We start from the raw sequence: 22287 nt of genomic DNA, 5'->3' as shown, positions 1-22287 counted from the left end.
TGAAACCCGGAAAACCGAATATTCTTAACGAACTTTTCGTAAATTCGTCCAAAATGTTGATACCTCCTCTCCATATAAAACTTGGTTTGATGAAACAATTAGTCAAGGCATTGGATAAAGATGGCCAATGTTTCAAATACGTAGAGAAAGTATTTTGTCAGAAATCAGGTGCTAAATTAAAGGAAGGGATTTTTGACGGCCCTGAAATTCGTACTTTATTTATAGATGAAAACTTTGACACAACTATGAATGATATCGAGAAAGTGGCATGGTCAAGCTTTACAGAGGTGTCAACAAAATTTTTGGGTAACACAAAAAACGTGGATTACATAAATATTGTGAAAAAAATGGTACGTAACTTCCAGAGATTAGGCTGCCTAATGAACTTAAAACTTTATTTTCTTGATTCACATATTGATAAATTTCCTGAAAATAATGGTGACTTTAGTGAAGAGCAAGGTGAAAGGTTTCACCAAGACTTAAAAAAATTTGAACGCAGATTTCAAGGAAAGTAGGGAGTAAATATGTTAGCAGATTACTGCTGGATGATGAAAAGAAATGTCACTCTAAGAAGAGGACAAAAACGTGGCAAAAATCCTTTATATCGAAGCATTGATGAAAAACGTGTATGTTAGCGTAAATCAACTGAATACAACAATATCTGAAAAATAACCAAAATCCCTTACCGCGGGCTTTTTCGAGTCACTGATGATCAATTTCAAGCTCAATTTATACTTAACATTCCATATTACTCTTGTTTTTATATACCAAGTCGTAAAAAAAACTTTAGAACGGTATTTTAAACTGCAATTTTTAAGAAAATCACTAAATTTATTCTATATTGTACTCATTAACGTCTTCTAGGAACGATTTTTATAAAATCTGAAATTAAATTCGTGATTAGCGAACAAAAAATACACGAAACCCCCAGTATAGTATTTTTGATATACATAAATTTCTTCAAAAGCGTAAAACTAAGTTTTGATTTCATTTTCACCAAAGCAAATTGTGACTTTTCGCGGTTTTTTAGTCGTTTCAACGCCAGGTAATGGATTGAAATTTGATGAAAAAAAAAAAAAAACCATAACATGATTATTGATGTATTTTTTTCTGTAAAATTTAATTATGAAGTCAAAATAATTTTATTCTCACTCTCTTTATATTTAAATTTTGAAAAACCCTCAAAAAGTAAGGTTTTTTTTCTCATAAACCTTAAAATATTTTGCGGAAGGCTATTTTGTAATTGCAAATTCGGATCCAGCGTCCAAAAATACGTCAAAAAAACTATGTCTGGTCAAAAGTACTCACATTTTTTTTTGTGGACCTGTGTAATTAATGATGGAAAATTAAAAAATTAAGATATATGAAAATACCTTAACTCTGCACAGATTTTAACCTCGACTTTTAATTCGTCATTCGGATTATATTCTGAATACCACACAATTGGCTTGTGACAACTGTAACCTTTGATTCTTATTGAGAATACCCTACATCGTGTGGAACAACTTTATCTTTACTAGAATAGTATAGATAACTTATAACATAACAGTAAATGAAGCTTCAAAAAATCACTCTTTTACGAATGAACAAATTTGGAAAGAATAACATGCACTAAAAATGTAATAATCTATCCATAAAACTTTGTATGACCAAACTAAAAATGATAAAAGATAACAATGAAAAAAAGAATTAAAAGAATTATTATCTTTTGACAAAGAAACTTACGTTAATAAATAAGAAGAATTATTGAGTGATGATAAATATTATTTACAGCTAGGAAATAATTCTTTAAAGCAATTAAATAAAGATACAAAAAATTTTGTAAGCAAATGGGATCAATACGGTATTTTTGATAAGTTGAATATGTTTGAGAAAGATATTCATAAAAAAACCTTATCTAAATGCTACAGACGAATAAAAATACACAAAAATGACTTTCCTATCCGTATCATTGTCTCAACACTGAATTCACCTACTTATATTTTTTCAAAATTTCTTTCTGATTTTTTGATCAAGAATAGTCCACCAGCAAAATCACACATAAAAAATAGTTAGGAGTTGAAAAATGAATTAACAGATATTATCATTTTACCTGTTTACACTCTTATTAGTCTAGATGTTGCTAGTTTGTTTACTAATAGTAGTGAAACCTTAATCATAAATGCAATAAGACATTTTTGGAAATTCTTAAATGGTTGAATCAATGTTTCTTTAAACGAATTTTGCACAGGTGTATCTTTAATTTTGAATTCAACTTTTTTCCACTTCAACAACAAATTTTATAAACAAGTTTTTGGCTCTTCAATGGGAAGTCCCTGTAGTCCAGTACTGTGTGATCTTGTAATGCGTTTGCTTGAAATTTCATGCTTAGAGAAGTTATGTTTTGATGTTCCACTATGTGTGCGGTATGTGAATGATATTCTCATATGTGTGCCTAATAAATATATAAACTGTATTAAAAACATTCTTAATAGCTATTGTCCAGAATTACAATTCACTGTTGAGAAATGCAACAACAACAGCATTAGTTTCTTAGATTTAAAAATTATTATTCAACAAAATAACACAGTGCTAACTAATTGGTACCAAATACCCACACATTCAGGCCAATACTTGAATTTTCTCTCCCACCATCCATTACAACATAAAATAGGTATCATTTACACATTAGTAGACTTTTCCATTAGGTTATCAGACACTTAATTTTATAACGATAATTTAAAATTAATCAATAAATTTTTACTAGCTAACAACTATCCTCAAAGATTTATTGATAAATTGATTAACATAATCTTATCATAACCGTATATTCCCCTTTTGCACGAATCTATCAAATATTTTTGTAAGAAGCTTCACATTGGTCTTGTGTACAGTTTAAACAATAAATTGAATTTGATCTTTTCACTTGGAAAAGATGTAACCGAGCCACTTGATAAAAATAATGTTGTTTACCATATACCATGTGCGAATTGCAACTGCTGTTATGTCAGTCGAGAGCTTTAAAATTAAGAGTGGCTGAACACAAAAGAGACATAGAGAAAAAAGAGGGTACATCTGTACTATCACAATATAACATTAAATTTACACACAACTTTAATTTCGATACAATAAAAATTTTAGACACAGAACAAGATTATCAAAAGTGCCTGTTTTCCGGAATGTTAAGTATACATTATTTAAAAAATAATATTAATACACAACAAGATACAGAAAAATTGAAAAATTGTTACAAGTCTCTCGTTAAGTCAATTAAGAAAGAAGGCTAACTCTATGTACATGATTTGAGGGCCCTTTTCATTGATGGTATTAGGAAAACATGATCTGTTTACGTATGTCTTACAAGGAACTGCTTGCGATTCTGATTTGATTTTATTGTGTGCGCATATTGTGTCATTTGTATATGTGCAGGGTATAAAAGCAACAAAACTTAAAACTCTGACTACATTACGATTTTACATCCCCTTCGTAAGAGTCAGAAGTATATTATACACTTTACTAAATTTTCATTTATTGTATTTATCGAACTTTCTATTGTAAATAATTGTTTATCACTTATAGATTTTTGTACCTGATGAGGGCCGGGACATTGTCCAAACGGCTGAAACGTCGTTTTGTTTTTTAATAAATACAAAATTTGACAGTACCACCATTGAACGTTATTTGAGTTAAGAAATATTCTTTTTTCGAAATTAAATAAACGTTTACTTATACGATCTTAACATTTAAATTACGAACTTTTCATTTGAATCTCTCAAATTATTGTTTTCTTAAGGTTTAGACAGGCACTATTCTATTGAAGTAGGTGTTTTCAAACAATTTTTCCTATAGTATTGTGCAAGAAATTTCCGAATTCCCTTGGTATATACTAGGGAATCAGCATTTCAACCACAAGTCTTTTCTTCTGTATTTGTCTGAGAGTCATTTCCATAGAAATGGCTCTTTAAAGAGAAATACTATAGGTTTACCATTACACTTAAGCAGTAGTGAAGCTCCTTCTTTGAGAAATATGTCGTTGACAGGCTGTTTGGAACTTTTTACATCAACTACGCAATCCATTTATCATAATTGCTTTTAACTTTCAAATAACTCATGCTCACTATCATATTTTTGATACTCGCTGTTCTCCTCCCTAAAAGACCACTATTTTATATTATTTTTTTCTGATTCTTCTTCTTCTTTTCAGTCTACTTTACATATGTGTCAATTAACTTTTTACACTTACTGTATTTTTTATCACACTCTTTTTTCTGTGTGCTCTGATTTTACCTAATGACAGGCTTACCATAGTTACAAAATTTAGACTGACCATAGACTGATACGTTTATCCTTACCAGTATCTTACAACTTACTAAGCTGTTTATTTCCTACTTACTCCTTCTTTATTATAACTACTCATAACCGTCACTGTATGGATTTGATTAGAATTTTAAGTCATAGCTATGCCAATGCTCAGTGTTTTACATCTTTACAAATACTTTGAGGAGTGGGATGAGAAGTGAGTATAAAAACTTTCGAGAAAACACAGAGGCTTGGTGTGTCCAAAGAGGTTAAAGAAAGCAGAACTATTAGCACTGCATTACAATATCGTTGTACTTCGTCATTTTAAGAAGTAAAGTGGAAGTTATAGGCAGATCTATAGACATAGCTACATTTGATTGTGACTAATCCTCTATGGAGTTAAGTACTCTTTATATGTTTAGTAGATTTTTTATAAACTTCACTTTTTTTTTATAGAAAATTTTGTGGATGCATACAGGTTTCTTCCACTGCCAGTATTAGTTACTATATTATTCATGGATATTATTAACATGTAGAACTTCAAGAACATTGCAGAATTTCTGCAATAAACTTTGAGGCAGATTGATAAAGCAAATAATGATAGTCTACGAAGATGGTTAGAGTTGACTATTGACGCGCTTGAAGCGTTGGACAAGTACATCTTGATAGCATTATCCAAAGAGGAGCGGAATGCAATCCTGCCAATTCATCTAGGCTTCTTCACTTTGCATTCAAGGCAATGTGAGCTGTTGACTGAGCAAGACTGAAAGAGAATTGCAGCAATATCTTCCAGAGCAGGAGTTTAGTAAATAAAATAGTGTATATGAACAAAATAGTAATAGTATAAAAACCGTATAGAAAATTTTAGTGTTAAGAACTGTAATAGTGCAACTGATTATGACACACGGAACAGTGTTGATAAGCAAAACCTTAGAGACAGTCCTAGTGTGCAATGAAAATGTTTACCATCAGCATTTAAGAATGGTATAGCAACTGGTGGTATCATCAATCGTGGACACATAAATATAGCTTTCTTCTGAGATGGCAAGAAAGTTGCTATTATATCCAAAGTTACAAGGAATCTGGAAAACCGCAATGTTGTAAGGAATAGTACTGAGCTTACCACAGAGTATACGATCCAAAAAATGATAAAAAAGTCATTGATTAAAAGCATTTAAACAGTACGGATGTCTCAAGATCAACTAAGATAAATGATGTCGATTGATTTAATTAAAATAACTCTTTATGCATTAAATGGAAGAGTTTGATAAAAAATACGTCGGTTGGATACTTTAAAAAAAAATTAGCTTGATAGATTATATCAACAAGTACAACCCAAAGACTTATTTATCAAACTGACAGATAATATGAGCAAGGAAGAAGCTTGTGTTAATGTACAAGCTAGTGATAGAAAGTCTTCCATGTGGGTAGTTCTATTTGTTCCACTCAGCAACTGAAAATTGTTAAAGAGTCAACCATTATAGGCCCTTAAAAAAGTGAAGTTAATTTTGATAGAATAGAGTCTTCAATCATCCTTAAAGACATTGGAAAATACAAGAAACAGCATTCCGCCTATGTTAACGTACACATGCTAAAAAAGTATGGTGATAAACATTCAATATCACCATGTCTTATTACTTCCATAATAAAGAATAGCCATTTACATTTTTTTCTTGTGCAAAATGTTTATGATGATGAAGACTAAGAACAAAAAGAAAATAAGAATATTCCATAACTAAGAAACTATACTATTAACATTAAGTATCTCTCAAGATTAGGGGCAAATTATTTAACAAAACATAAATGAAAGTTTTAGTTATGTAATTGACAAATAAGCTTAGAATGTACAATCACAATTTTCAAAACGTAAACAAGTTTCAAATAAACCTGCAAACTAAAGACAATAACATACTTAAGCGTAAAGAGTTTAATTTGGCAAAAAAAGTGCCTTACGTTATCCACGCAAATTTTAAGTGTTTACTTGAGCCTGTAGAAAATTATGTTAATAAGTTTGTGATAGGCCCAAATAAACACTTAAAATAGGTAAAGATGACAGGGGCAGCAAACGACCTGTAGTGGGTTTGGAGAAGTCCCCACCTGGCTCTTAAATTTTTACAGCAATTTTTAAAAATAGTTATTTCAAATCGTGTAAAAAATAAAAATAAATAGTAGAGTAAAGGTATAGGATCATTATCGCATTATCCATGTCATTGATTGTGACCATTTATTACTTCATTTTCTTTTTTTAAGGTTCACTAGTAGTAAGTTTTCTCACTTCATCTGTCGTTCTTTCATTATGATGGTACGCTATACTCATAGTCTATGATGTTCTTAAGAAAGCCAGCGATTTGATTTTAAATTTAAATTCACAACAACGCTTCCATTTAATTTCGTAGATATCCCTAGCTTATAGGTTTGGCTGTGGCAATAGATTACAAGTGCAATAGTACAATGAAAATAATCTTAACAGGTTTAATAAATATCAGCTTGGCTAAGAAAAAAATAGATAATTTTTTAGTTAAAAAGAAAAGAGAAGTTGGGGAGAAAGTTGGTTGTGAACGAGAGTAATTTGAATTGCCTGAAGAACGGGCTAAATAGTCAGCTACTTCGATAGAGAAGCAAGCTAACAAGTAAGATGATTTACAATTTTCATGTGTGCACAAGCAACAAGTAGCAATTTCGACCTCTTAGATCGCAAATAGTGAAAGCGTCTTAAAAGTGTAGACATAAATGTCTCCCAAATTTTCTCACGGAATAGAAAATTAGTGGCATCTATTACTTACAGTATTTCTAACATATTTCTTATTCTGATTAATTCATTTTGTGTGTTTATGTTAATTGTGTATTTATTCTTCACGAATTATTATACATTTTTTACTTGAAAATTTCTGCAATATCCAAACGTATTAAAAAAATGTACTTAATATTTTTGGCTTGAACTGAATGGAGAAAGCAAAGCAGTATGCACAATGTGTACAGAGACTGTTCGCTTTGGCTCGATTCATGTGATAATTTTCGAAGAATCATAGAGCATTTTGCGATTAATACTACGAAGGCAGTGGAAGCTTAACATAAAAAAAAAACAAATTACTGATACACCATTAACAATAATGTAAGCCCATATATTTAAAAATGAGAGAAATAACAGCTTAACAATTTAGAAACGATCGACTAGATTAAGGTATATTTACTATTAGAATTGAAATGATGTTGTGAGTAATGAGAATCAACCTCGAGCAACCTCTATAAAATAACGCAGAACTTACGTGTAATTTTCAATGACGCAATCAACGAAATTATAATGACGATCAAGTACAGAGCAGGCCATCAGCAATCATTAAATTTAGGCTTTATTATAGGAATGATCGATTTGTCCGCTGGAGACTTAATACTCTTTAATCAAGATTACACGTCTTCGCAGTTCTCCAGCCACGCAGCGAGAGCGAGTTTTTCAGTCTTGATTTTCCGGAACAGCACAGAGAAAACGTTTTCAGCGGCTCGAGAGAGAGAAATCTAGTTCTTCTGAAAGAGCCAACTATACCTCAATATTTTCAATTTATTACTAGCCCTCTCAGTCTCAAAACTGGCTACACTGAACGCGCGATGGTTACGACTTGAAACTGCCCCTCACACTTATCCTAACATTACCGCCCCCTCTGCTGTATCTCATCAGCAGAATAATGTAAAGCTGACCTAGTTTAATTAAAAATGAAAATCCATCGTTGCTTGGGTTATAGTTTTGTTCATTCAAGATAAACAATTTTTTCAAAATCCGTTCAACAATAGAGTAGTTACTCTTTACAAAATTCGATTAGAAAACGCGTGCTGTTATAAAAGTTCAGGTTTATAGAGCCTGTCACTCTTAACCCGTGTATAAACGATCCTAGGGCCTTGCATATTCACTATTTCTATTTCTATGCCCTTTACAATTATTCTTCTAACTCGTCTGAGCCATTAGAACTTTGGTAGAACGATTCAGCCTCATTATCTACCGGCAATCTTATTAATTTTACTATGGGTCGAACGTAATAAGATTTTGCGGTTTTTAATTCGACCACGCGAACAAACGCATTATCCCCTGTGTACAACTTTTCAACTCACGCCAACGGCCATCGTGCTAGAGGACTTACTTCGTCTTTAATCAAAACAATATCACCGATTGCCAAATTCGTGGATGGCTGAAACCAACGGTTCCGTTGCTGCATCTGTGGCAGAACTTGTTTTCTTCATTGGGACCAAAAAACATTCCAAATGTTATTCAATAGAGTCCACCGGTTGCTTATCTGCATCGATTCCTTAGATTCTTGGTATGGTTCCGGATACGAGAGTAAAGCAGAACCCATCAGAAAATGACCTGGTGTCAAAGCGACCTCATCCGTGGCCTCACTACTCAACGCACACAGTGACCTCGAGTTCAGGCAGGCCTTAATCTTCGCTGCAAGCGTGCTTAACTCCTCAAACATCAGGGTAGCATCTCCGAGGGTGCGGTGAAAATGGTGTTTGAAACTTCGCACCGTGGCCTCCCAAAGGCCCCCAAAGTGGGGTGCACGTGGTGGTATGAATTTCCACATCGTTCCCTGCGCCGCAACATGTGACACAACGTCTTTCATTAACTCAGGGGACGCCTTGAACAACGCATTCAACTCGCGCGATGTGCCCTTGAACGTTGTATTGTTATCTGAAAATACCATAGAGCAATAGCCCTTGCGAGAAACAAACCTTGAATAAGCGGTTAAAAAAGCTGACGAGGTTAAGTCTGATACAACCTCGATATAAACAGCCCTGGTAATATGGCATACGAAGAAAGCAATATATCCCTTTGTGCTTCTTGCTCCTCTCCCTTTTGAAAATAGCACAGGAACCGGGCCGGCATAATCAATACCTGTGATAGTGAATGGCCGCTGGGGTTGCAGTCTTGCGGCTGGTAACGGACTCATTTGTTGCTGTGCGCTTATTTGTTTGTATCTCACACATATCACGCATCGATGGAGTACTCCAGTCACGACTCGTTGACCTTGAATTATCCAGAATTATCGGCTTAAATAAGACAGTATGGCCTGAATGCCACCGTGCATAGTGATCAGATGCGCGTGCTCGATTAGTCGTCGCACTATTAACTCCTTCCTAGGCAGAATGATAGGATGAGTTTCACTATACGGTAGTCCTGCATTTTTTAGGCGTCCTCCTACTCTAATGAGCCCTTTCTCATCGACGAATGGCGTGAGACGAATCAGTTTGTTGCGTGTTGACAATAGTTCCCCTTTTAGCATGCTCTGCTTCTTGCGATGAAAATAGTGAGACTGTATAAGTTTATAACACGCTGTCCGCGCCCACATGTACTCCTCAGCCGTCAATGCCCCAATAGATCGTTCTCTCTGCGACTTGTTGTAGTTGAATCGCCAACGCGCAATTCACGCCAGTATCCTCAACAATCTCAGGTACTTAGACACCGTCTGGAAAATTAGTAAACAACTATCTCGTTCCTTAAAATTTTTAGTACCGCTTGACTCTGGTCTGCTCTTCACCACGACGTGCGCATGAACCACTGGATTCGCACCCTCGACCGATTCTGTCAGTTGCGGCCATTCAGACTCCGGCTGACTCAACCAAACAGGACCCCACCACTATAGCGAACTCTCCAACAGCTGTTCCGGTGAAAAACCTCTCGTGGCGCAGTCGGCCGGATTATCTGCTGACCTGACATGCTGCCACACGGCGTCTGGAAACTCAGTAATAATTTCGCTCACACGGTTGGCCACAAAGGTCTGCCAACGCGAGAGATAAGACTTCAGCCAATCGAGAACCACTTTTGAGTCCGACCAAAACCGGACGCACCCAGGCGGAGCTTCAAGTTGCGGGATCATGCTCCTTGCCAAGCGCACCAGTAGCAATGCCCCGCACAACTCTAAACGTGGCAGTGTCTGCACCTTGAGCGGCACGACGCGTGTCTTGGCCATGATTAGCATTGGATTCATCGCCGGAAACACAGCGTAAATAGCAGCCGCATCAGCTCGCTGCGACGCGTCTGCAAACTCGTGCAAGCACCGGGGGCCTCTCTCGGAACCACCAAGCCATCTCGGTATTTGGATGCTCCCGAGTTTAGGCAGCGATGTAAAGAAACTAGTCCATCGCATCAACAGCTCGCCTGGCAGCGGTTCATCCCAGTTGCTTCCAGCCAAACATACGTCCTGCAACACAATCTTAGCAGCAACAAGCACTGGGACCAGATAACCCAAAGGATCAAACAGTTTTGTAATTTCTGACAGTACTATTCGCTTCGTTATTACTTCAGTTATATTATTAGCCTCAAATTGTAAAAAAAATGTATCAGACCCTGGACTCCATTTTAGTCCTAAGGTAGACACAGCTTCTTCCACTCTTACAGCAATCTCTGAGGTGGGCATTGATTCAAGCCCCTCCAGCAGTGATGAATCGTTTGCTGATCACTTTCCGAGAGCCATTCCAGCCAACCCAAAAAGCCGCTCTAACTGATTCCGTCGGCGTAACGCGCTTTCCAAATCATCCGCGCCACCAAATATATCATCATGTGACCGTCAGCAGCTGGTAGTCGTCAACGGCCTGTGTGCCCTCTGATCTCCATACGATCCATTGTCAATCCGCGTCTCTCATGTTTACTAAAATTTGACGATACATTTTTATAATATCAGTGTCAAAAGTATACCTGTGAAACCGCCAACGAATGATCACGGCTGTCATATCTGCCTGTAGTTTCGGCCCAGCGAGCATTCTGTCATTCAACGACCAACCATCTGAAGTCTTCTGAGAAGCGTTGAAAACCACTCAGATTTTCTTCAGATTATCTTGTCTAAAGACTGCGTGATGCGGCTTATAGTAGGTATTCGGTGAATGTACTTCATCCTCTCGAATCAATTCATGCGCCCCAAATCTCTATATTCGTCCATAAAACTTCTATAGGCTACCGAGAGGGCATCATTTTTTCCGATTTTTTCGTTCTGAACTCATCAGGCACGACCCGGCGATTTTTCTCGAGTCAGACTTTTCCGGCCGCTTTGAAAACGGAAGACTCACCACGTATCTTCCTTCAGACGTTCGATACGTTGTGCTTTTAAACAACTATTCGCAGTATTCGTCTTCCGGTGACAACGTTCGCGGTTTATTTATCTCCTCGATCTTCCAAAATCGCATTAACTGCTGCGTCAATGAGGGTTCTGAATACGTATGAAATACCTGCACCGATTTGTCCCGATACGAATTCACAACAGATACCTCACCGGTTAAAATCCATTCAAAAATGGTCCCTTGGGCCACTGGCGTGCCGATTGGTCCACGTACCAATCCCTCCATCATCACCTGGGCATCCACATCCACCCCCAGAATGCAGTCGATTCTATCAACACTACAAAAAAATGGGTCGGCCAACAATAATCCCTTCAAATGCGTCCAAGTCGAACTTTTCCTCGCATTTGAGGGCGTGTACTGTGTCAACTTGTCCAACACTATAGCCACCAATCGAAAACCGCTATCCCTATTCTTTTCGGAGTGAACAATCAGCCCGACTTCACCTCGTGCGCGTACTGGTTTTTCTGTATTAACTCCGGATATGGCCACGGAGACCTTCCTTTGCTCCACATTCAAGCTGGACAATACCCTCTGTGCTACAAACCATCTCTCGGCGCCTGGGTCAATCAGGGCTCTCACCATTACAGAATTACCATGATCATCAGCTATTACCACTCTCGCCGTTGCCAATAACACTGGAACTCCCACCGAGGCCGAGTTTGGAGCCACTGATTGGTCCGCTGAATCATTCTCAGTATTTTCCGTTTGTTTTAACCTTTTAATATCATTATCACCCAACTTAGCACTTGGTATCTCAAAATATAGCTTAGTATGATGCCGTTTATTGCACTTATCGCATTTTCTCTCCGACGGGCACTGCGCGGCAAAATGTGAATTCTGAAGGCAGTTTAAACAAAGTTTTTCGCGCCTGCAAATTTCAAAACGCTGAGATGGTGTCATGAATCTAAATTTTTGAAATCTCTGCAGCAAATGATTTGCTTTACAAATCACGCATGTGGTAGTTGATTTACTTATCTCACACTGCGCCGCATTTGCCGATACGCGTTTGTCATTTCCTTTATCCTTCCGTATATTCTTCCCCCCCGAGTGCGACTTGGAGGGATCCGATGGAGCGCGAGCCTTCTTAAGTGCTTGTATGCGTCTCTCCAAAAAATTAACGATTTCTTTATACTTCGGAAATGCCGAATTTGACTCCTGAGAGAGATGCCACCCTTCTCGAGTATCGGCGTCGAGCTTTCGAGCAATATAGTGAACTATATACACATCGTCGACCGGGTGTCCTAGATCCTGTAACGTGCGCACCGATTCCTCCGCTCGGTCTAACAACTCATTAAGATCAGGCAAATTTTGTGGTCTGACTGAAGGCAAATTTATCAAGTTCTCTATATGCTTCGCTAATCAGAGCTTGACGTTATCATATCGACGAGTTAACTTCTCCCAGGCAACATCAAAATTCGAATCCGTGATTTCTAGGCCCTTAAAACGCTGCGCGGCGGCCCCTTGAACTGCGGACATTAAATGCTGTAACTTTGCAGCTTTAGAAATATCTCGGTTCATTACGATTGACGTAAAAAGTGTTTTAAACGATTCCCAATCTTCGTGTTTTCCCGAAAACATGGGTACTTGTAAGCTCGGCAGACTACTACGATTGATCGCTGCTACGTTCCAATCATTCCCATAATTCAGTGGCGTCGGGGGCTGTGGCAGCCTTTCTAAATTTTCCACATAATCAGTTAAATCCCCAACGGACGCGATATATGATTCATAAAGAACATCAATAACGTTCTTCTTAAGATAATCATGATCTTCGGGTATCAATTGACCTTCTACTATCAAATTATGCTGTGCTATAAATTCTGCCCTATCCACGTCAATTTGTTTCAGTCGCGCTTTGGCTTGCCCTATTGTCATTTTCTCTTGCCTCTTTTCTTAAAATTTTCGAAAGCATTTGTCACTTTGTTATATAACGCGACTTGTGATTTATACAGCTGTTCTGCGTTTCTCGGCATTTCGACTTTCAATCAAAAAAAAAACAAAAAAAATATCATGTATTCAACAACCCAAGAGAGCTACTCAGATAATCGCACCAGATAAAGGAGTGAGAAAATACAACTACTTTTGTGTACCTGAACAAGCCGCGCGCGCTCCTCTCACCGCTCGCACTGCCGAATAGCTGCTAATGACCGCAGCCAATGCTGAGCTCAATTAGAGGTACTTACAGTACTGTCTCTTTTCTCAACACCTCGGGAAGTTGGCATTGAAGAAGCCCAAAGCCCGTCTTCTTGGCTTGGAGAGAAAGAAGCCGATGCTCAACAATGCGAACAGTCGCACAAAGAAGACTAGCCGATTAGCGTCCATGTAACGGTCAATAACCAAAATAGGAACCACCTTGACCTTTCACCTTCAGTTAAATGACATCATATCCTTATCTCTGTGAAAATATAGCAAAGCCCACTATCCGTCGCTACTCTTTAGATCTTATGGCAAACGACATTTAAATATGGTCGTCCACAAGTCTCGAATATGCGACGAAGACGGATATTTTAGCACTTTTGCCAATAACAAGCGTTTTTCCCTTTTTTAACTAAATCAAAAATCGTATTACAATATTTCTAACGTGTTCCTTATTCTGATTAATTTATTTTCTGTGTTTATGTTAATTGTGTATTTATTCTTCACGAATTATTTTACATTTTTTACTTGAAAAGTTCTGCAATATCCAAACGCATTAAAAAAATGTACTTAATATTTTTGGCTTGAACTGAATGGAGAAAGCAAAGCAGTATGCACAATGTGTACAGAGACTGTTCGCTTTAGCTCGATTTTTGTGATAATCTTAGAAGAATAAGAGAGCATTTTGCGATTAATACTACGAAGGCAGTGAAAGCTTAACATACAAAAAAAAATAAATGACCGATACACCATTAACAATAATGTAAACCCATATATTTGAAAATAACAGAAATAACAGCTTAACAATTTAGAAACGATCGACTAGATTAAGGTATATTTACTATTCGAATTGATATTGATGATGATGTTAATGAAATAAAAAAATGAAAAAATGAAATGATGTTGTGAGTAATGAGAATTAACCTCGAGCTACCTCTATAAAATAACGCAGAACTTACGTGTAATTTTCAATGACGCAATCAACGGAATTATGATGATGATCAAGTACAGAGCAGGCCATCAGCAATCATTAAATTTAGGCTTTATTATAGGAACGATCGATTTGTTCGCTGGAGACTTGATACTCTTTAATCAAGATTACACGTCTTCGCAGTTCTCCAGCCACGCAGCGAGAGCGAGTTTTTCAGTCTTGATTTTCCGGAACAGCACAGAGAAAACGTTTTCAGCGGCTCGAGAGAGAGAAATCTAGTTCTTCTGAAAGAGCCAACTATACCTCAATATTTTCAATTTATTACTAGCCCTCTTAGTCTCAAAACTGGCTACACTTAACGCGCGATGGTTACGACTTGTAATCGCCCCTCACACTTATCCTAACAGAGACAGATGATAAAAATTTATTTATTAGAAAAGATACTTAAAGTCAAAGTTTAAAACAAGCTTGAGTTACCAATGAATTCTCCAAATAGAGAAGCGGTGCAAAAAAATGCAACAAAAATCTTCTAGCTCGTTTCACAAACAGATTATCGAGGCTTTAGGAAACTATAAAAAAGTCAGTTCAGTTGAGATACTATCTGATGCTAACAAGAAACAAATGGTGGATCATCACACGTCTTTGAAAACAATATTTAGTACATTTTAAACTATTAAAACAGCAAGGAATATCTTTTCATGGTCAGGATAATGATGAAATTTTAAATTCTTAATGTTTTTTGAAAGCGTGAATAGAGGATGTTACAGAGCTGAAAAATTTGCTGTAGCAAAGTGGGCACAAATCGTTGTACTGCATCACGTATACAGAATGAAATATAAGATCTCATGTCATCACAAGTTTCGTCCGATATTTTAAATACAATAAGGAATGCTGAATTCTATTTTATTTTAATAGATGAAACATCAGATACACGAAGGATGGAGCAAGTTTTTATTAGTGTCAGTGTTGTGTCTGAAGATTTGATTTCATCAGAATATTTTTTTGGCTTTTACGTAACATCAAGTATGACTGCTGAAGTGTTACTTGATCTTGTTCAAGACATTTTAATAGGTTTAATTTGCTTTTCAATAAACTTTGAGGTCAATGAGGCAACCTGATGATGGCGCAAGCAGTATTTCTGGATATATATCAGGTTCATAAACTCGATTGAGGGAGCTGGAATCTAGAGCACTTTGTATTCGCTGCAATGCTCATAATACAAACCTCATGGTACAAAATAGAATCGAGGCATATATACAAGTAAAAAATTTTATCACTGTTATCAAAGATATGATAGAATTCCTGCCAGATTCACTGTAACCTTTTTTCAGATTTTGGAAAATTCAAGAAGAAACAGAAGATAGAGAGAAAATTAATATGGAATCTTGGAAGAATTATTCAAAAAAATGATTGTCTTTTGCTGTTTACTGTCTAACGTAGTAATAATGTAAATTAAACGTATAAATTTGATCTAAATAATTTTCTTGGTAATTTGACAAACAAACAAAACAAATTCGTGGAATGAGTACACCTATGTTGATTGGGTATGATTTTAAATAATATTTAATGAGTTAACGATTGTGAACAATATATTACGGCATACTACGATAAAAGTAATGTATTGGCTAGCCAGTACAAAACTGCACGCTTTCATCGAATCTTCCAGTGATTTTAAAACAACTTTCTACTGCCTACACTGATTACATCTGTAACATCACGCTCACATCTATCACATACGATCCCACACTCGTTCGTATTCCATATTTAATACCCAAAATGTAATTGTATGTAGAAAATTAAGAAGAATTATCTTTTAACACAGCTTTCTTTAATACGGTAGTATAACATGCCACTGAATGTCCCTTTAGAACGATCATCAAACATAGATTTTTTTGACAGATATTATTCAAACGTCAAACGTATATTAAAACAGAATACAAAATATCCACAAAAATTGCAGCTCGTTTGACTATACCATTATGTTATATATGTTACATTTAAAAAAGTCGGTACTGTACATGTAACCTTATACAAAAATCACGTTAAATGGCATTCGTATAGTTTGTAGAAATCTCCTAATTTTTCAGGCACAAAAGACTACTTTTAGATAAGCCTATCAGATTTTGTAATAGACCTACAATTTGGTTTTTAAATAAATTTAGTAAGAGGGGGCGAAGTGTGCGTAAAAGCATGTATGTGAGTAAATCCACATGAGATAAGCGATTGCCAGCTTAGCTGCTCGTATTTGCGCTCCTCTTACTTTTCTGAACTTTTTCCGTGGTAACTATATGAAGAACATCCTTATTAGAAATGGAAAAATCGAGTATTGTATTTATACAATACAAATGAATTTTTTTTTAATTTTTTCAAAATTTTGAAAAAATATGATAAATTGTATAAACAACTTATTTACTGTTGAGCTAACAAATTAATTGTATGGGAATAAATATTTATTAATAAATTGGAAAGGTACTCTCCTAAAATATACTAATTGCCAAGTTTTTCGAAAAAAAAAGTTGTTCTATTAAGTAAATTATTTATTAATTTAATTTATAAGTAAACCAAATCAATAAATTTACATTAAATAAAAATTAACATAAGAAATAAGTAATGGACTACACCATAAGATGCAGGATTCAAATTCTCTATTGGGACTGTTCGCAGCAGAGTGAGTAGGGCCCTGACTAGCGTGCATAAGGTCTGGGGTTCAAATCTCTTTGAAAACTTTTTTTTTTTCTAGAATTGGTTAAAGGAACAGAAATAAAACTCAAAATGTGTGGCGTGATGATGTTAGGTGGCGTCATGTGGTGAAAAAGTAATCAGAAGTACTTCACGGGGGACGAGGCGAAGGGGGGAGTATCAAGAAAAATCCACTTCCGTCACACTTTTTCTCAAGGTCCAAATTTGAAATTGTTGATTTACCTTTGCGCATAATGTGCCTACGGAAGTATAACTTCAAAAATTTCAGAAAAAGTAAGCTTCAAGTTACTTGTCATTTAATGTATGATGAACTTGAGGGAGCTGGTTTTAATCTAGATTATTTATTTCATTCGAGGGAATTAAAAAAAATTTTTTAACGGCTAAGTGACAAAGTTTTTACGAATTCTTACGGCTTATCAACCCTTACGAATTATCTTACAAAATTCATAACCGTCTTTGTAGCCAGGAGTACTTGAGTCCTGAGGTCCTGGGTCTAATTACGGCTTGTAAACTGTTACGACAAGTTCAAGCCATTTGGCTTTGTGATGTATCTTTTGTGGTGTAATGTTGCTCAGTATTTTTAAAATGCGGTGTTACATTATAACGGCATACCAAAAGACGTTACGACACACAAAGGTACTGAAAATTTAATTGTTGAAACTTTTTAAGCTTGCTTACGCCAAAATCACGGTGACTCAGAGTATAAAGAATAGCTATTTTAACGGAAAAAGCGTACATAATCAGAGTGTTAAATTTTACTAGAAACATATCAGACGACACTAAGCCGATTTCTTCATTTAACTTCCCAAATATATGGTACAAGAAAATTTGTTCCGTGACTAAGAATTTCATAAGAACTGTTTACGATACTCTTTTGTCAAAACGACGTAGGTAAAAAGACAATTGCTATTTTATGTCTACTTCATGATAATAGTACATATAATTTTTGGGTTCAACTTGATAGAGATACTACTGTTAAGTTACGCAATACATTTTTAGTTAAACCATAGCAGCTAGTTTTAGTTGACTAAGTATTTATGAAACTGTACCAACAAATACTGACGAAGCCATTGCGTTGTACATCAAATTAATGAAAAAAGTGAGTAGCACTCTGCATACATAATTTTTTTTTATATACCGCTCTGAAGTTATTTTTTCCATTCTTAGAATTATAGTACGGCATACCCCTTACATACTTTAAATCTGAAGTTAAATAAATGAATTGTAATTGTTTTAACTCTTAGAAAAACAATCTTGCATATTAAGTTCATTGTTTCAATAGGCAGATATTATAAATTAAGAGCATACGAAAGTGAAGAGATTGTTTTGTTACAAACATTGCTTAAAATGAATGTCTACTGTGATTATGTTTTTTCAAGCAAAGAAGCTTGTGATACACAATGTTTAAAGTTTAGGTCTGTATATATAGTAAAAAATCAGCTTGCGGGAGTCAGAGCCCCCCGGTAAGAACAAATTTTTTGCATGTATGTACAAATCACATGTATACTGTTAAATACAAGGTTCGTCAATAAATGCGAATTCAACATGTTCTTTTTCGTGGGCTATGGCGGTATATATTATGTATGAAAGGCTCGGGAACTTTTTAAAATAATTTTTAAGGTTATTGTTGGGCAAACAACGAGAAATATATTCAACATATCTGTAATAATTTTTGCGAAAATGCTATAATTTTTCTAAAAATTTTTCACCTTGATTTTTGAAAGAAATATTAATTATACTGACATTTAAGGTTATGTTTTTCCATACCTCAACACTTCTCTTTTTGTATGCCACGATGTTTTTTTTACCTTTAGAATACTTATAAAACTTGTTATTTTTGCTATATATTGCTTCCTTTTGAAGATAAGTCGTATTTTGTAATGTTTGGAGGTTATACCATATTATACAAGTACGTATAATTAATACTGGCTACCTGCATTGATCTGCCATGTAAACAGAAATTATTTGTTAATTAATTTTATTAATAACAATATTAACTAGTGTATATAGTACTAATATTAACTACTATATTCAATACACATGCGCGCAGACAAGCATGTACACACACACGTCACACACTCATCATACATGCACACTTTCATGGTTGCATCCATAATTCTGTAGACAAGTTACACACACATACTTACATACGTGCATGTATACATTGTATACGTGGACGCTGCAGACAGTAACACACTACGACCAAGCAATAGGAATACGACAAAGCAACATGGTGACTCTATAATTACAGGTATTAGAATCCGAAGGCAAACCATCAGACTTAAGCGCCACCGAGCTGCAGTATATATATATATACATTTATGTGTGCACGTTTTTACCGTTTTGGTTCCCAACCAAGGCGTGCCTAAAGAAGTCTTCACTTCCAAAACCTAATCATTTACGAGAACAATCAAATTGCGTGTTGTCTGTAGGTGAAACTCAAAATTATTTAGCAAAATCAATCCCCTGGCTTGTTTTTTTTTAGAACGGAGTTTTTCATCGTGGGTTACGAGGGGATATATATTTTCCATGTATTTCCTGTGTATAAGGACAGTTGAAAACGGGGACCCATCAGCTAGAAAGCGTTAGGAAAAAGCGTGTACGTGTAAGGAGGGGGAAGACAGAGCAGTCATGGTGACACAGAGAGAGAGAGAGAGAGAGAGAGAGGGGGGAAGGAAGCCAGCCAGCACAGGGACCCATCAGCCAGAAGGTGTACGAAAAAAGCTTGCACTTCCATTTTCGTTGGCTAAAAAAAAAAAAAATTGATTACAAATAGAATGCAACAATAATGTTTGCAAATGCATGTTATTTAAATAAATGGTAGCACTTTTTTGGTCGAAATGCATACACGCAACTCTCACACCGATCTAAACTTGGGCGCCACAATCACATCACCAGTAGCAAATCGATGGCAAATTTGAATAATAAAATAATAAAATATATAATAATAATACAATATACACTAGTAAATATTATTATTTTAATAAAGTAAATTGACAAATAATTTTTGCATGTATAGCAGATCGATGCAGGTAGCCAGTATCAATAAAACAGATATTTATAATATGGTATGAATTTTAAATATTACAAAAAATGCTATATTTTAAAAAGGAAGCACGAAAAAGCAAAAATAACGAGTTTTACGGGGTTTTTAGAAGGAATAAAAATAATAAACAAAGGCGTTGAGTCAAAATAAAACGTAACCTCAATTTTTGATGTTTTCGATGTACCTTCATGGAATTAAGAGGAAACGTCAAGGGAAAAATTTTTTTTTCGTTAAGTAGAGGATAATTATAATGCAGAAGTTATTTTCTATAGTTATGCGTGTACATAATCTTCAAACATTGAAAATATGCCATACCTTTAAAAGGAAGCAAGATATATAAAAAATAACAAGTTTTACGGGTTCTCCAAAAGTGAAAAAACATCGTGGCATTCAAAAAGAGAGGTCTTGAGTTATGTAAAGACATAACCTCAAATATGAGTATTTTAAATATTTTTCTATAAAATTAAGGTGGGAAAATTATAGCATATTTGAAAAGTTATCACAAATACGTAAGATATGTTTCTCATTTATTTAACTAACAATAACCTAGAAAATTATTTTTAAAAATTTCGCAGCCTTTCATACATGACAAATATACAGGGAAGAAATAAACATCCCACCGTAAGCTGCGTAAAAAAAATTCATATTGAACTCACATAAATTTACGAACCTTGTATTTTGCAATATAAATGTGATTTCTACATACATGTGAGAACTTCGTTCTTATCAGATGACCCCGAGTCTCATACTCTGGTATGTTTTTTTTTTTTTTAGCTACGAGAGTGCACAATTTTTTCTTACACTTTCTGGCTGATGTGTCCCTGCACTGGCTAGCTGGCTCTCTCTTCATCTCTCTCTGTGTCACCACTGCTACTCTGCATCCCCCCCTCCTACGTGCGCGGTTTTTTCTTACACTTCCTGGCTGATGGGTCCCCCTTCCTAACCGTCCTATTACACAGGAAATGTACAAATAGCATATTTTTCATCGTAATCCACGATAAAGAGCTTCGTTCTAAAAAAAATTTAGTAGAAAATTTTACTACTTTTTATGAGAAATACGATTTCAATATCATGATTCTTTTGCAAAATAGTGTCCAGCATAGAACGTTATGTGTAACAAATTAGTTTTTATTCGTGTATGCATATTTTTTCTGAGTAATTTGCAAAACTTTCAGTTGCCTATAATTACAGCGTTACAATAGAAAAAACCATGAAATAGTATGCAAAGTACTTTAAATCACTTGTCAGGTCGAACTCAATTTACTGTAAACCATTCGACAATCACATCCCCTGGAGACCATACGTCAGAGAGTATTGTAGTGCTTTGTTTCCGCAGTAAAAACTTAGGTGGCATGTATAAGAACGTTTTATAAGGTCAGGCATTAGATGTTGTTAATAAGTGCTGAGGTAGAACTTTCATTCAGATTAGACCCATACAGAATACGTCATTCCTTATAGCTGATACTAATACGATTTTTTTTCAGTTTAAAGCCCCTATGTAAAATTTGTGGTGTAGCTCTATGAAAATATGATACTGCAGAATATTTGCATTGACACATAAAATCTCTTGGATTCAGCAAAAGTCAGCTGTTTTTTTAGATATTCAAGCTTTTAAGTTGGATATGAGTTACTCTACCAAATTTTTAACATTTCAACTTTCCAAAAAAAAGAAGAAAATTTCTTAAGGCACGACGATAAAAACAAATATACTTATCTCTACGCACTCCCAGTTGTTAAAATTTGCGTTACTCATATTTAATAATATCTGTTTTAATTAACTTATATTGAGGAGCGGTGTTGGCTCAGTGGTAAGCGTGCTTGTTACTGATACAACAAAGTTCTAGGAGTTATGGGTTAGATTTCCAGTGAATGCAGATTTAAAAAAAAACTGTTTTCATCGACAAGAGTTCTTATAAAATCCCGACTGTTTCGGGGCAGGTTTTTCCATGGAATTTTCCTTCAGAGTAATTCCAGGGTTTTTTTCTTTCCCCACAGGTCTTCGGGCTCGGGTAAATGCAAAACAGTGTTAGGGCTATAGATAAGGATTAGTGAATCCGATGCCAGGCGTTGGGCAGGAATCGCTGGCCTTGCCGACGAG

The 22287-nt window shown here is 35.5% G+C and overlaps 1 protein-coding gene across 2 annotated transcripts in view; it reads right to left on the bottom strand.

Annotated features, from left to right (window-relative positions):
* Nckx30C (solute carrier family 24 member Nckx30C) overlaps positions 1 to 22287 on the bottom strand; it is a 440887-nt gene that overhangs the window by 386396 nt on the left and 32204 nt on the right. The window lies entirely within an intron of this gene.

The sequence above is a fragment of the Copidosoma floridanum genome, unplaced genomic scaffold, assembly GCF_036245765.1.
Source record: "Copidosoma floridanum isolate Cflo_tuat_1 unplaced genomic scaffold, Cflo_Japanese_pri ptg000024l, whole genome shotgun sequence".
NCBI lineage: Eukaryota > Metazoa > Arthropoda > Insecta > Hymenoptera > Encyrtidae > Copidosoma > Copidosoma floridanum.
The sequence above is the reverse complement of the archived record's forward strand: the minus strand, read 5'-3'. Positions and strand labels throughout refer to the sequence as shown.